The sequence below is a fragment of the Gossypium raimondii genome, chromosome 8 (genome assembly GCF_025698545.1).
Source record: "Gossypium raimondii isolate GPD5lz chromosome 8, ASM2569854v1, whole genome shotgun sequence".
Lineage (NCBI taxonomy): Eukaryota > Viridiplantae > Streptophyta > Magnoliopsida > Malvales > Malvaceae > Gossypium > Gossypium raimondii.
This window is the reverse complement of record NC_068572.1, coordinates 21,132,250-21,142,811: the sequence shown is the minus strand read 5'-3', so window position 1 is coordinate 21,142,811 and position 10,562 is coordinate 21,132,250.

Below are 10,562 nucleotides of genomic sequence, written 5' to 3'. Positions count from 1 at the left end.
CCTTTAACCTTTTCACAAAATATTATGTTTCTGTAGTGAAAATTGTGAGAAGAGAGAAAATAAAGGAAAGAAGAAGAGAAGGAAAAAAAGTTAAATTGTTCAAAAAATACAAGGCTTAGTTGTTTAATTTAATCTAAAATTTTAGTCTGATATGATGAAATAACAGGCCACCTCATATTTTCGTTACATCATTAACAATCGTTAACAACTCAATGACCATTTAGTAACAAAAGATAACATAAGTGACTAAAACGTAATATTTCAAACATAAGTGACTAAAATATAATTTGAGGCAAACAAAAGTGGCTATTTTGATAATTTACATTACTATCACTTTATTATATATATATATATATATATATATATATATATATATATGCAAAACATCATTTTTTCAATTTATAATTACTTTCATGGGTATCGTTAGTATTTTGCTTATAATAGTCATTATAAAGTATTAAAGCATTTTATGATTGCTCAATAAATTTTTTTATTTTTCATTTTTATTAATATTTTATTTTAGTTAAATTAGGTTAATAAATAATTTTAAATTTTATTAAGATAGTATTTTAGGACAATATGTCTTAATTTATTTTCTATACTTTTATTTATTAATAATTTTAAATGAAATATATGTTTCATTTTTATAGTTTTAAAATTTTAAAAACATATTGGTTTTTATTTATTTATTTTAAATTAATTTTTATTATGATTTTATTTTAAATTGATTTTAAATTTTAAATACTTATACATTTTTGAAAACACATTTATATAATTTTAATTACAATTAAATAGTGTAAAATTTCAAAATAATGAATATGGAATAAGATTTTTACTTTACAAAATGAAAATAAATATTTAATAGATAATTCTTTTAATATAACTATATATTTAATGAATTTTTAATAATTTATTTTTAAACTTTGTACATATAGAAAGAAAAAACTTTTCTATGACATAGTTCCACTATTTTAATTTATTTTTCTTATAACTTTAAAGTATATTTTTAAATATAATATGAAGGTTAAATAAATTAATGTAATTTTAAAACTTTAAATAAATTAAATAATAAATATTTTTAATTATTGAAAATTTAAATTTATTTTGATCATTAAATTAAATTTCTTTTAATTATTTTAAATTGTTTCAAAATCATACCTATTTCTTATATTTTTAATAAATAGTAGCTTATTATTAAAATTTTAAAAGCAAATAATAATAAATTATTAGTCACTTTTGTTTACCTCATGCTACATTTTAGTCAATTACATTATCGCATTGTAACATTTTAGTCACTTACGTTATCGCATTGTAACATTTTAGTCACTGAATTGTTAATGGTGTAACGGTAAGCTGATATGGCATGTTAAATAGTCATTTTAAACAAAAAATTTAGGTTAATTTATACAATCGGTCCTCATATTTTTTCGTTTTAAGCAATTTACTTTTTTCTTTTATTTTCTTTTAACTTTTTTTTTCCATTCTCTTCTGCTTCTCCCTCTACTTTCCTCCCTTTTCCTCCCGATACTTTTATTTTTTTGAACAATTTAATTTTTTTTGAGTGAGGTAAGTTTGCGGACTAGTTTTAACAAATGGAAAGCATAGAAAAACTACGTTAAATGAAATGGAGAAGGAAGGAAAAAAGAGGGAGAAGTAGAAGAGAATGGAAAATGAAGAAAAAAAAGAAAGTTAAAAGAACATAAAAGAAAAAAAATTAAATTGCTCAAAATAAACAAAATATAGTGACCAATTGTAGAATTTAACGTAAAATTTTCGTTTGAAATGATGATTTAACGTGCCATGTCAGCTTACTGTTACACTGTTAATGGTAATTAACGACTCAGTAACTAAAATGTTACAACACGATAACATAAGTGACTAAAACATAACATTTTAAACAAAAGTAACCAAAAGTTACAATTTTGGTAGGTTTACCTTTTATTTATATGGTGATTTATATATATATATATATATATATATATATTTCTTTTTTATTATTAAGTTATATTTAAATATGTTGGTATAGTTAAATTAATATTTAATAATATTTATAATGTCTTTTGTTATATTAAAATTTATTAATAATATTAAATTATAAGATAATTGTTTTTATTATTGTTTATTAATATTTTAATTAATTAAAATTTTGTGTATATATTAAATAAATAAAATGCATCTCATGGGTAGCAAGCTAATCTAACAATATATAATAGTAAAAGCCTTTGAGAGAATCCTATAATGATGACAAAAATCTTACAGGTATATTTTACTAAATTAATTTAAAAATGAAGCTTAACATTTACTTATTATTATTTTTGTTTACCTTACCTCTGAAAAAAGTAATAAAATTTTAATTCCATCATTGATATATGGAATATTTTTTCGCCAAATTTTCATTTATGAATATTGAACTTTTAAAATGCTTTTATGGAGAAGATATGCACCTTTAAATTTCCTTAATCTATAATTTGCTTAAGATTTATATTTTGAGCTATATGTATAGGTTTAATATAAATGTATATTAATTTTAATACAATATAAAATTACTTTAATATTACATATTTTTAATATATTATTTCTCAAATACTTTAGTTTAATTTCATACTTCTACTATTTTTAAACGTTTAAAATAATAATATGAATTAATTTAATATATTTCAATTATTAAATACAATAAATTTATTTAATATTCTAGTTATAGTGTAAAGGCTAAATTAGTTATTAACCCTTGAGTTAATGCACCATGCTATCATTTTGTTAAGGGTAATGAAAATTAATGGATGAGAGACAAAAATATAACAAGATGACCATTATATAACTTTTGAATATTGGCTAACCAAAATGTAATCTTAACTTTAATCAAGTGACCATTTCAACAATTTACCCTTTAAAATGATAAAACAAAATAGATTTGCCCGACTATATAAAAGATTCAAGCTTTGACATCATCATCATTTTTAAAATATATATATAAGCTGAGTTTTTGACGAAATTTAGGAAAATAGTTGGCTAAATGACTAAAACTATATATTTAGAAAAGTAAAAAAAAATAAAAATATCAATTTATAATAAAAAAAGGTAAAATACAAAGGTTCTCGACACAATTTGACCAACTGAAAATTGCTACAAATTTTAGGCCATGGAACAAAATGAATGTACCTGATAATGATTGTTGCTTCTAATCTTAAGTAAGAATATGTAGGACTTTCGTAAGTGGGCGTTGTAGCTTGGTCCCTTGTAAATCTATTCATGGACTGGGTAGGGTTATTTATGGATCGGCTAAGATGTTTATCTTACTAGGTCTAAATTAATATTTACATAATAAAGTTGTTTTTTAAAAAAAAAAAACTTCATCCATTTTAAACTTATGTATAATATTATTATAGAATTTATCTTTATTTTTATTTTTTGTTTCAAACAGGCAAAACAATCTATCCGAAACCAGCCCATGTTTGGTCTCAGTAAAGTCTAAAAAAGAAAAAAAAGATCTTTAAACAGTTGGGTGTATCCTTCTCAATGTTCAATGCGAAAGAAAGAGATCACACTTTCCAAGAGTTCAATACAATAAGAGGGTAAACTGAATGGTTAGAATGACGAATGAAGATGATGGAACAACACGAGGATGCTTAGAACACAAATAGAAGGCAAAATGTCAATAAGCATGAAGCTGAGGAATTTTCCCAAGCATCACACCTCCATAGGTGTAATAATGTTTCTCCACTTCCATTTCCACGGCAAGATAATATGAACGATTTAGAGAAGAAGAAGAAGAAGAAGAAGAAGAAGAAGAAGAAGAAGAAGAAGAAGAAGAAGTCGATTTGCTTTGTAGATACAGTGTTCCATCCATATTTGAAGTGCTATTTTGGAATACGATATGCCCACTAAACTTGATTTTAATCATTGAAATCCAAAGCCCATAAAATATTTCATATGTTGGAATTAATCATGTCTTGGGATAGTATTTGGTTTGGGCCTGATACGTTTATTGAACTCGTTCTATCAATTTGGGCCTTTTATTTTCATTGTTTTGGGTTTTGTGGCCCATTAATTTGAAGTTTTATCATTATCTATTCTATTGTTATTTTTTTTGTTTTATTTTTTTATTTAAAATACAAAATACATATAGCAAATACAAAAATTGAAATATAAAGAGAAAAAAAAAACTAAGAGTGCACATAGGTCATATGTCCTTGCAATCTCGCTCAACCCTTAGCAGTGTTATTCAAGGTATCACAATAGTGCACAACTCTACCACCTTTTATTGGTGTTAGGTGTTTTAATTTTAATTGAGCTAACTGCACAGTCTTAAATTGAGAATTCACTTCAAATTGCTTAAGTCAAACTGAACATTTAATTTGAAGATCCTAAAGAATTTTCAATTACAAAAGCTAAAAAGCTACTAAGGCGAAAGAGTGAAGAAAAGTAAGAACACTCAAGAAAGCTAGAGTAAATGCTCTTAGTGTATCAAATAAGTTAATGATGAATGGCACAAATGATGTTGGGGGAGGCCTTTATTTACAGTTGAGTCCACTTTACATTAATAATAGAAATTAAATTACATCAATGAATCAAAAAATATAGACTATTTATCATCTCCATAGTTAGAATTCAAATAACCTAGTAAATTACAAATTACGAGATTGTTTATGGAGTCACTAAACTTTAAATAGACGGGCTAAAAAATATTCCAATTTGGGCTAGTCTTGATGAGTCAAAATATGCCCAAATTTACCTATAAGTACAACTTAGGTCAGTGGTGCATGCCTTGGTTATGGGCCTTTGTACGGGAGTTGTGGTATTCTTTTCTAGTTGTTCTAGTGATGCCCTTATGGTATTTGCAAAATGGGACTGGTATATCTTATCTTAGAACTACCATAATGCCTCAATTGGTTCCCAATTGGCCTCGTTGTCAGGTAGTCCTTTCTAGTAGACAAGGTACTCATGCCTTAGCTTGTACTTCTATTGTCATACAATTAGATCAGTTGAAATACATTGAACATCTTAGTCATAGGAGACCTTCACTCCTAATGGTAATGTTGCAACTTACCTTAGTATGGATCCTTCTGATTGTTTCTCTTTCATGTTTGATTATTCTTCATGGTCCTCAAGGATTTTCACTTAGGAATAACATTGAACGAGGGTCAATCCAATTCAATAGAGCTACACTCAATTCAATAATCAACCAAACAATTGTAAATATATGTGGATCTTGTAGATTGAGTACTTGACTGATTAAAAATGTAAGTTAGATAATTGAACAATAAAGATAATCCAAATCCCAAATAGCATTCAAGTTGTAACGACCAGATTCTAGTCAGTGCCGGAAACTTCGATTTTGGCCCAAATTTTTTAAACTGTGTAACACCCCTAAAACCACTATGCTATATAAATGGTACTAAATTGAATATGTGCATAGTGGATTTCTCAATTAAATGAAATAAAGCATATCAATGATAGTAGAGAAGGTTGATGGATGCTGAAAGAAGTTGAAACAAGTAGTGTGTTGAGAGATATTAATTCGAGGTATGAACTAAATTATAAAGAAGTGAAAAGTGAAGGGTCAAATTATAAATATTCAAAACTTGAAGGATAAATAAAAATTATGAAAAAGTTGAAGGACCAAAGTTGAAGTCATACAAAAAGTTGGAATGGCATAACTATAAATATTAAAGATTTCTAGGGGTAAAATGGTCATTTTACAAGTGAGATAACTTTCGGGTAAAATCACCAAAACATCCTTGGACATGTGTATTGAATTGAGCCATTGTATTTGCTTAGTGATGAGGGATTTAATATGGGCCATCAGATCAAAGATAAATATCTTTATTGTAATTATTAATTTATGAAATGTTAGGTCAATATAAACACTTGTATTTTGGTGAAAAATGAGATGAGATATTAGTCATTGGATTAAAATTATTATTATAAGATATTTTATATTATTTTATGATTATAAAAAGAGAAGAATGAAGAATTTTATTCTTTCATCCATGCATTACACATTCATAGCATAAAGGAAGAGGGAAAGCTTTATTTTTCTTACAATTTGGTCCTTCTCCATTAAATTCCATCCTCCCAACCTAAAACCCTAGAAATTTCCACGTAAACCAAAGAGAAAAAGTGATGTTGAGCCTTTAGTGAACTTGTTCATCATTTAGTAATTAAGAAAATTGAAGATGGAAGTAAAGAAAAGATAAAAAAAAGTAAAAAGAAAAGAAGGTGACAAGTGAGCAAAGAAATTGTTGGAATCAAAGGAAAAGGAAGTGAAATCTAGCAAAGATAGGTAAGTACTTCTATGAATTCTATTTATTTTTCAAAGGACTAAAGTAAATCATGTGATAAAATAGGTTTAGTGAATGTGAAAGAAATTAAGATAATATTAGTACGAAGGAATGCATGAGAAATAATATTTAGAATTTATAAGAACTTAAATGAGAAAGTGATATATTAAGTGAAATGAAAGTTTGAGACGGGGTTACGCGCGGACCAAGATCGAGTTGCCAAGTCACGGGAAACTCCTACAAAAGCTCTAAACGAACAGATCTGAAAATTAAAACAAAGAACAAGATTAAACTAATCAGATCTGAAATTAAATCCCCAAATTCAATTAAATGAGCAGCAAGGAACAAAGAACGAATGAATAAATGTATTCGGAGTTCAAGAAGATGAAATCGAACTCCAATAGTGAAATCCCACAAGCCGAATCTGCCAAGAACACCAAAACAGTAAGTAGATTGAAACAATCAGATTTTTTTAATTGGAAGATTAGGGATTTGGGCGACAAAAAGAAAAGAAAGAAATAGATGAAATTGAACGGTTCAAGAAGTGAATTTAAGTTGCGATTCGGTCCAATTGAACACCCAAGATGAATTGCCCAAATTTCAGCAGCCGAATTTCACCCAACAAGAAGAAATAGAAAACGACAAGAACCCTAAATTTTGGGGAATTTTGAATCGATTAGATGCTGCCAATGAAAGAACCGATTAAATGAAGAGTTCTTGGAGTTTGAATCAAGGCTGAAACACAAACAAAAACAGCAAAGAAATTAGATATAGATTCGGCATCAATAGAAATAAAGAAAAGAAATTGAACAGCAAGAATAAAAGATAAGTCCTAAAGATCCTTGAAATCCCGAAAGACTTCACAAATCTCTTCAAACGGCTCTAATCTCCCCTCCAAAGAATATCGATGGCAAGAAGAAGGTTGAAGATGGCTCCCACAATCAAAAGATTGTTAAAACAACTTCTAAAGAAAACTCAAGAGAGAAATCTTGGAGAACACTCAAAGAAAATTCTGCTATCTCAAATCTGAAATTTAAGAATGAATCTAAGTGTTATGTACAAGGGGTGGCCGGCCATGCCTTTAAATAGGCCTCAAGTAATCCTAATCTAACAAGTAACTAATAAAATTAAACCTAATTAATAGAATAAAATAAAGGAAAATTACCAAGCATATATATAAATTTTTTTTTGGGCGAATTTTACATGTATGTTCCTAAAGCTTAAAAATTAAATTAAACAATTAAAATGTTTATAAATTGGGCCCTTTGACATTTTGGCCTGATTTTCAACTAAGTATGAAGGAATTTCTTGATTGGGCTGGAATTTGATTATTGGGCCTCGCCTTCAAGAATTTGGGCTCGTGATCTATTTCCTTCCGAAATTGGGTCGTTGATGCTCGTAACGGAGATCCAATGCGTGTTGGCTGCAATATTTGGTTTCTTGGACCAATATTTCCAAGATTTGAAATCTTGATTTTCTTGATTCTTGAAATCTCTTCGAACAGCATAATTAGGCCAAGATTCGGTTTCTTGATTTTCTTGAAAACAAGAAAGTGAATCTTGATTTTCTTGTTCTCTTGTGTATGCATCTAAGGCCTTGCTAACAAACTCTTGAATGGTCCCATTTAGTTTGGACCGCATTTGTCGGGCCTTTGATCTCGTTATTGGGCCTTGTGGCAATTTGAGCCCATCACTTTCTTGAACTTGGATTGGGCTTTTATGACTCGTATCATTCCCCCCTTCATCAAAAAGATTCGTCCTCGAATCTGAAAAATCAAATGGGGACAGGTCAGCCACATTAAAAGTAGAATTTACATTGTACTCACCAGGTAGATCAATTTTATAGGCGTTGTCGTTGATCTTCTCGAGTACTTGGAAAGGCCCATCGCCCCTTGGGTCCAACTTAGTCTTCCTTTTTGTAGGAAATCGTTCTTTCCTCAAATGAACCCAAACCCAATCTCCGGGTTCTAGTACAACCCATTTGCGTCCCTTGTTTGCTTTGTTGGTGTTGGCATAATTTGTTTTGGCTATTCGCTGCCTAGGCTTCTCATGTAAGGATTTCACCAACTCAGCTTTCTGTTCGCCATCTAAATTCATAATGTGTTCAAGAGGTAATGGGGCAAGATCAAGTACTGTTAGTGGGTTAAAACCATAAACAAGTTCAAATGGAGAATAACCAGTTGTAGAATGAATAGATCTATTATATGCAAATTCAACAAATGGTAGGCATTCTTCCCAATTTCTAATGTTCTTTCCCACAACAGCTCGTAATAAAGTCCTTAAGATTCGATTAACTACTTCAGTTTGGCCATCAGTTTGGGGGTGACATGTAGTAGAATAAAGTAATTTAGTACCAAGCTTACCCTACAATACCTTCCAAAAGTGGCTAATGAATTTGACATCTCTGTCAGAAACAATCGTTTGAGGGATGCCATGAAGTCTTACCACTTCTTTAAAGAATAAGTCTGCCACATGTGTAGCATCATCTGTTTTGTGACAAGGAATAAAATGTGCCATCTTTGAAAACCTGTCAACAACAACAAATATACTATCTCTACCTTTCTTGGTTCGAGGCAAACCTAAAATAAAATCCATAGATAAATCTATCCAAGGAGAAGTAGGAATCGGTAAAGGAGTGTAAAGGCCATGAGGCATTACCTTAGATTTTGCCTGTTTGCATGTAATGCACTTGGAACATACCTTTTCCATATCTTTCTTCATATGTGGCCAATGAAAGTGTTCTTGCAAGATATCCAGTGTTTTGGCCACTCCAAAATGTCCTATTAAACCCCCACTATGGGCTTCATGAATCAATAAGTCTCTCATGGAACACTTTGGTATGCATAACCTATTCATACGAAAAAGAAAGCCATCTACAAGATAAAATTTATTAAAACCAGTATCTCCACAATTATTATAGATATGGCCGAAATCAGCATCATCATCATATAGTTCCTTAATATGTTCGAACCCTAAGACTTTAGCATTCAATGTAGTTATTAAAGCATATCGTCTAGACAAAGCATCTGCAACTACATTATCTTTACCTATTTTATATTGTATTACATAAGGAAATGTTTCAATGAATTCTACCAATCGGGCATGCCGTTTACTCAATTTACCTTGTCCCTTTAACCATTTAAGGGATTCATGATCTGTATGTATGACAAACTCATTGGGTAGTAAGTAATGTTGCCATACTTGAAGTGCACGAATTAACGCTAATAGTTCTTTGTCATAAGTCGAGTAGTTTAACTGTGCACCATTCAATTTCTCACTAAAATAAGCAATAGGTTGCTTATCTTGCATTAAAACGGTGCCGATTCCAATTCCTGAAGCATCACACTCAAGTTCAAAAGTTTTAGCAAAATCGTAATTTAAGCAAAGGAGCGAACATAACTTAGCTTTTAGAGTTTGAAAGGCCTTTTCTTGGGTTTCACCCATTTGAAACCCACCGATTTCTTTATAACCTCTCATCAATGGGGCAGCAATAGTAGAGAAATCTTTCACAAATCGTCTATAAAAACTAGCTAAACCATGGAAAGATCTCACCTCGAGACCGATTTAGAGTCGGCCACTCCTTAATTGCCTTGACTTTGTCCTCGTCGACATGAATACCTTGAGCACTAACTATGAAACCTAAAATATTAGTTTATCACAATGAATGTGCATTTATCAAGGTTGGCAAATAATCTTTCAGCTCGTAGAATATTCAAAAGCAGTTCGAACATGGAAAACATGATCATCTAATGTCTTTGAGTAAATTAAAATGTCATCAAAATAAACTACTACAAATTTACCCAAGTGAAACCTTAAAACATGATTCATTAATCTCATAAATGTACTAGGTGCATTAGTAAGGTCGAAAGGCATAACTAACCATTCATACAATCCAAATTTTGTTTTGAAGGCTGTTTTCCATTCATCCCCTTCCCTCATTCGAATTTGATGATAACCACTTTTTAAATCAATTTTTGTAAATATAATTGAACCATGTAATTCATCAAGCATATCATCAAGTCTAGGAATTGGATGTCGATACTTTACCGTTATTTTGTTGATTGGGCGACAATCAACACACATACGAAACGTACCATCTTTCTTTAGCACCAATAAGACAGGAACAGCACAAAGGCTTAGGCTTTCACGGATGTACCCTTTGTCTAGTAACTCCTCAACTTCCCTTTGCAATTCTTTTGTCTCCTCGAGATTGCATCTATAGGCTGGTCGATTCAGAATCGAAGCTCTGGGTACTAAGTCAATTTGATGTTCAATCCCTCGT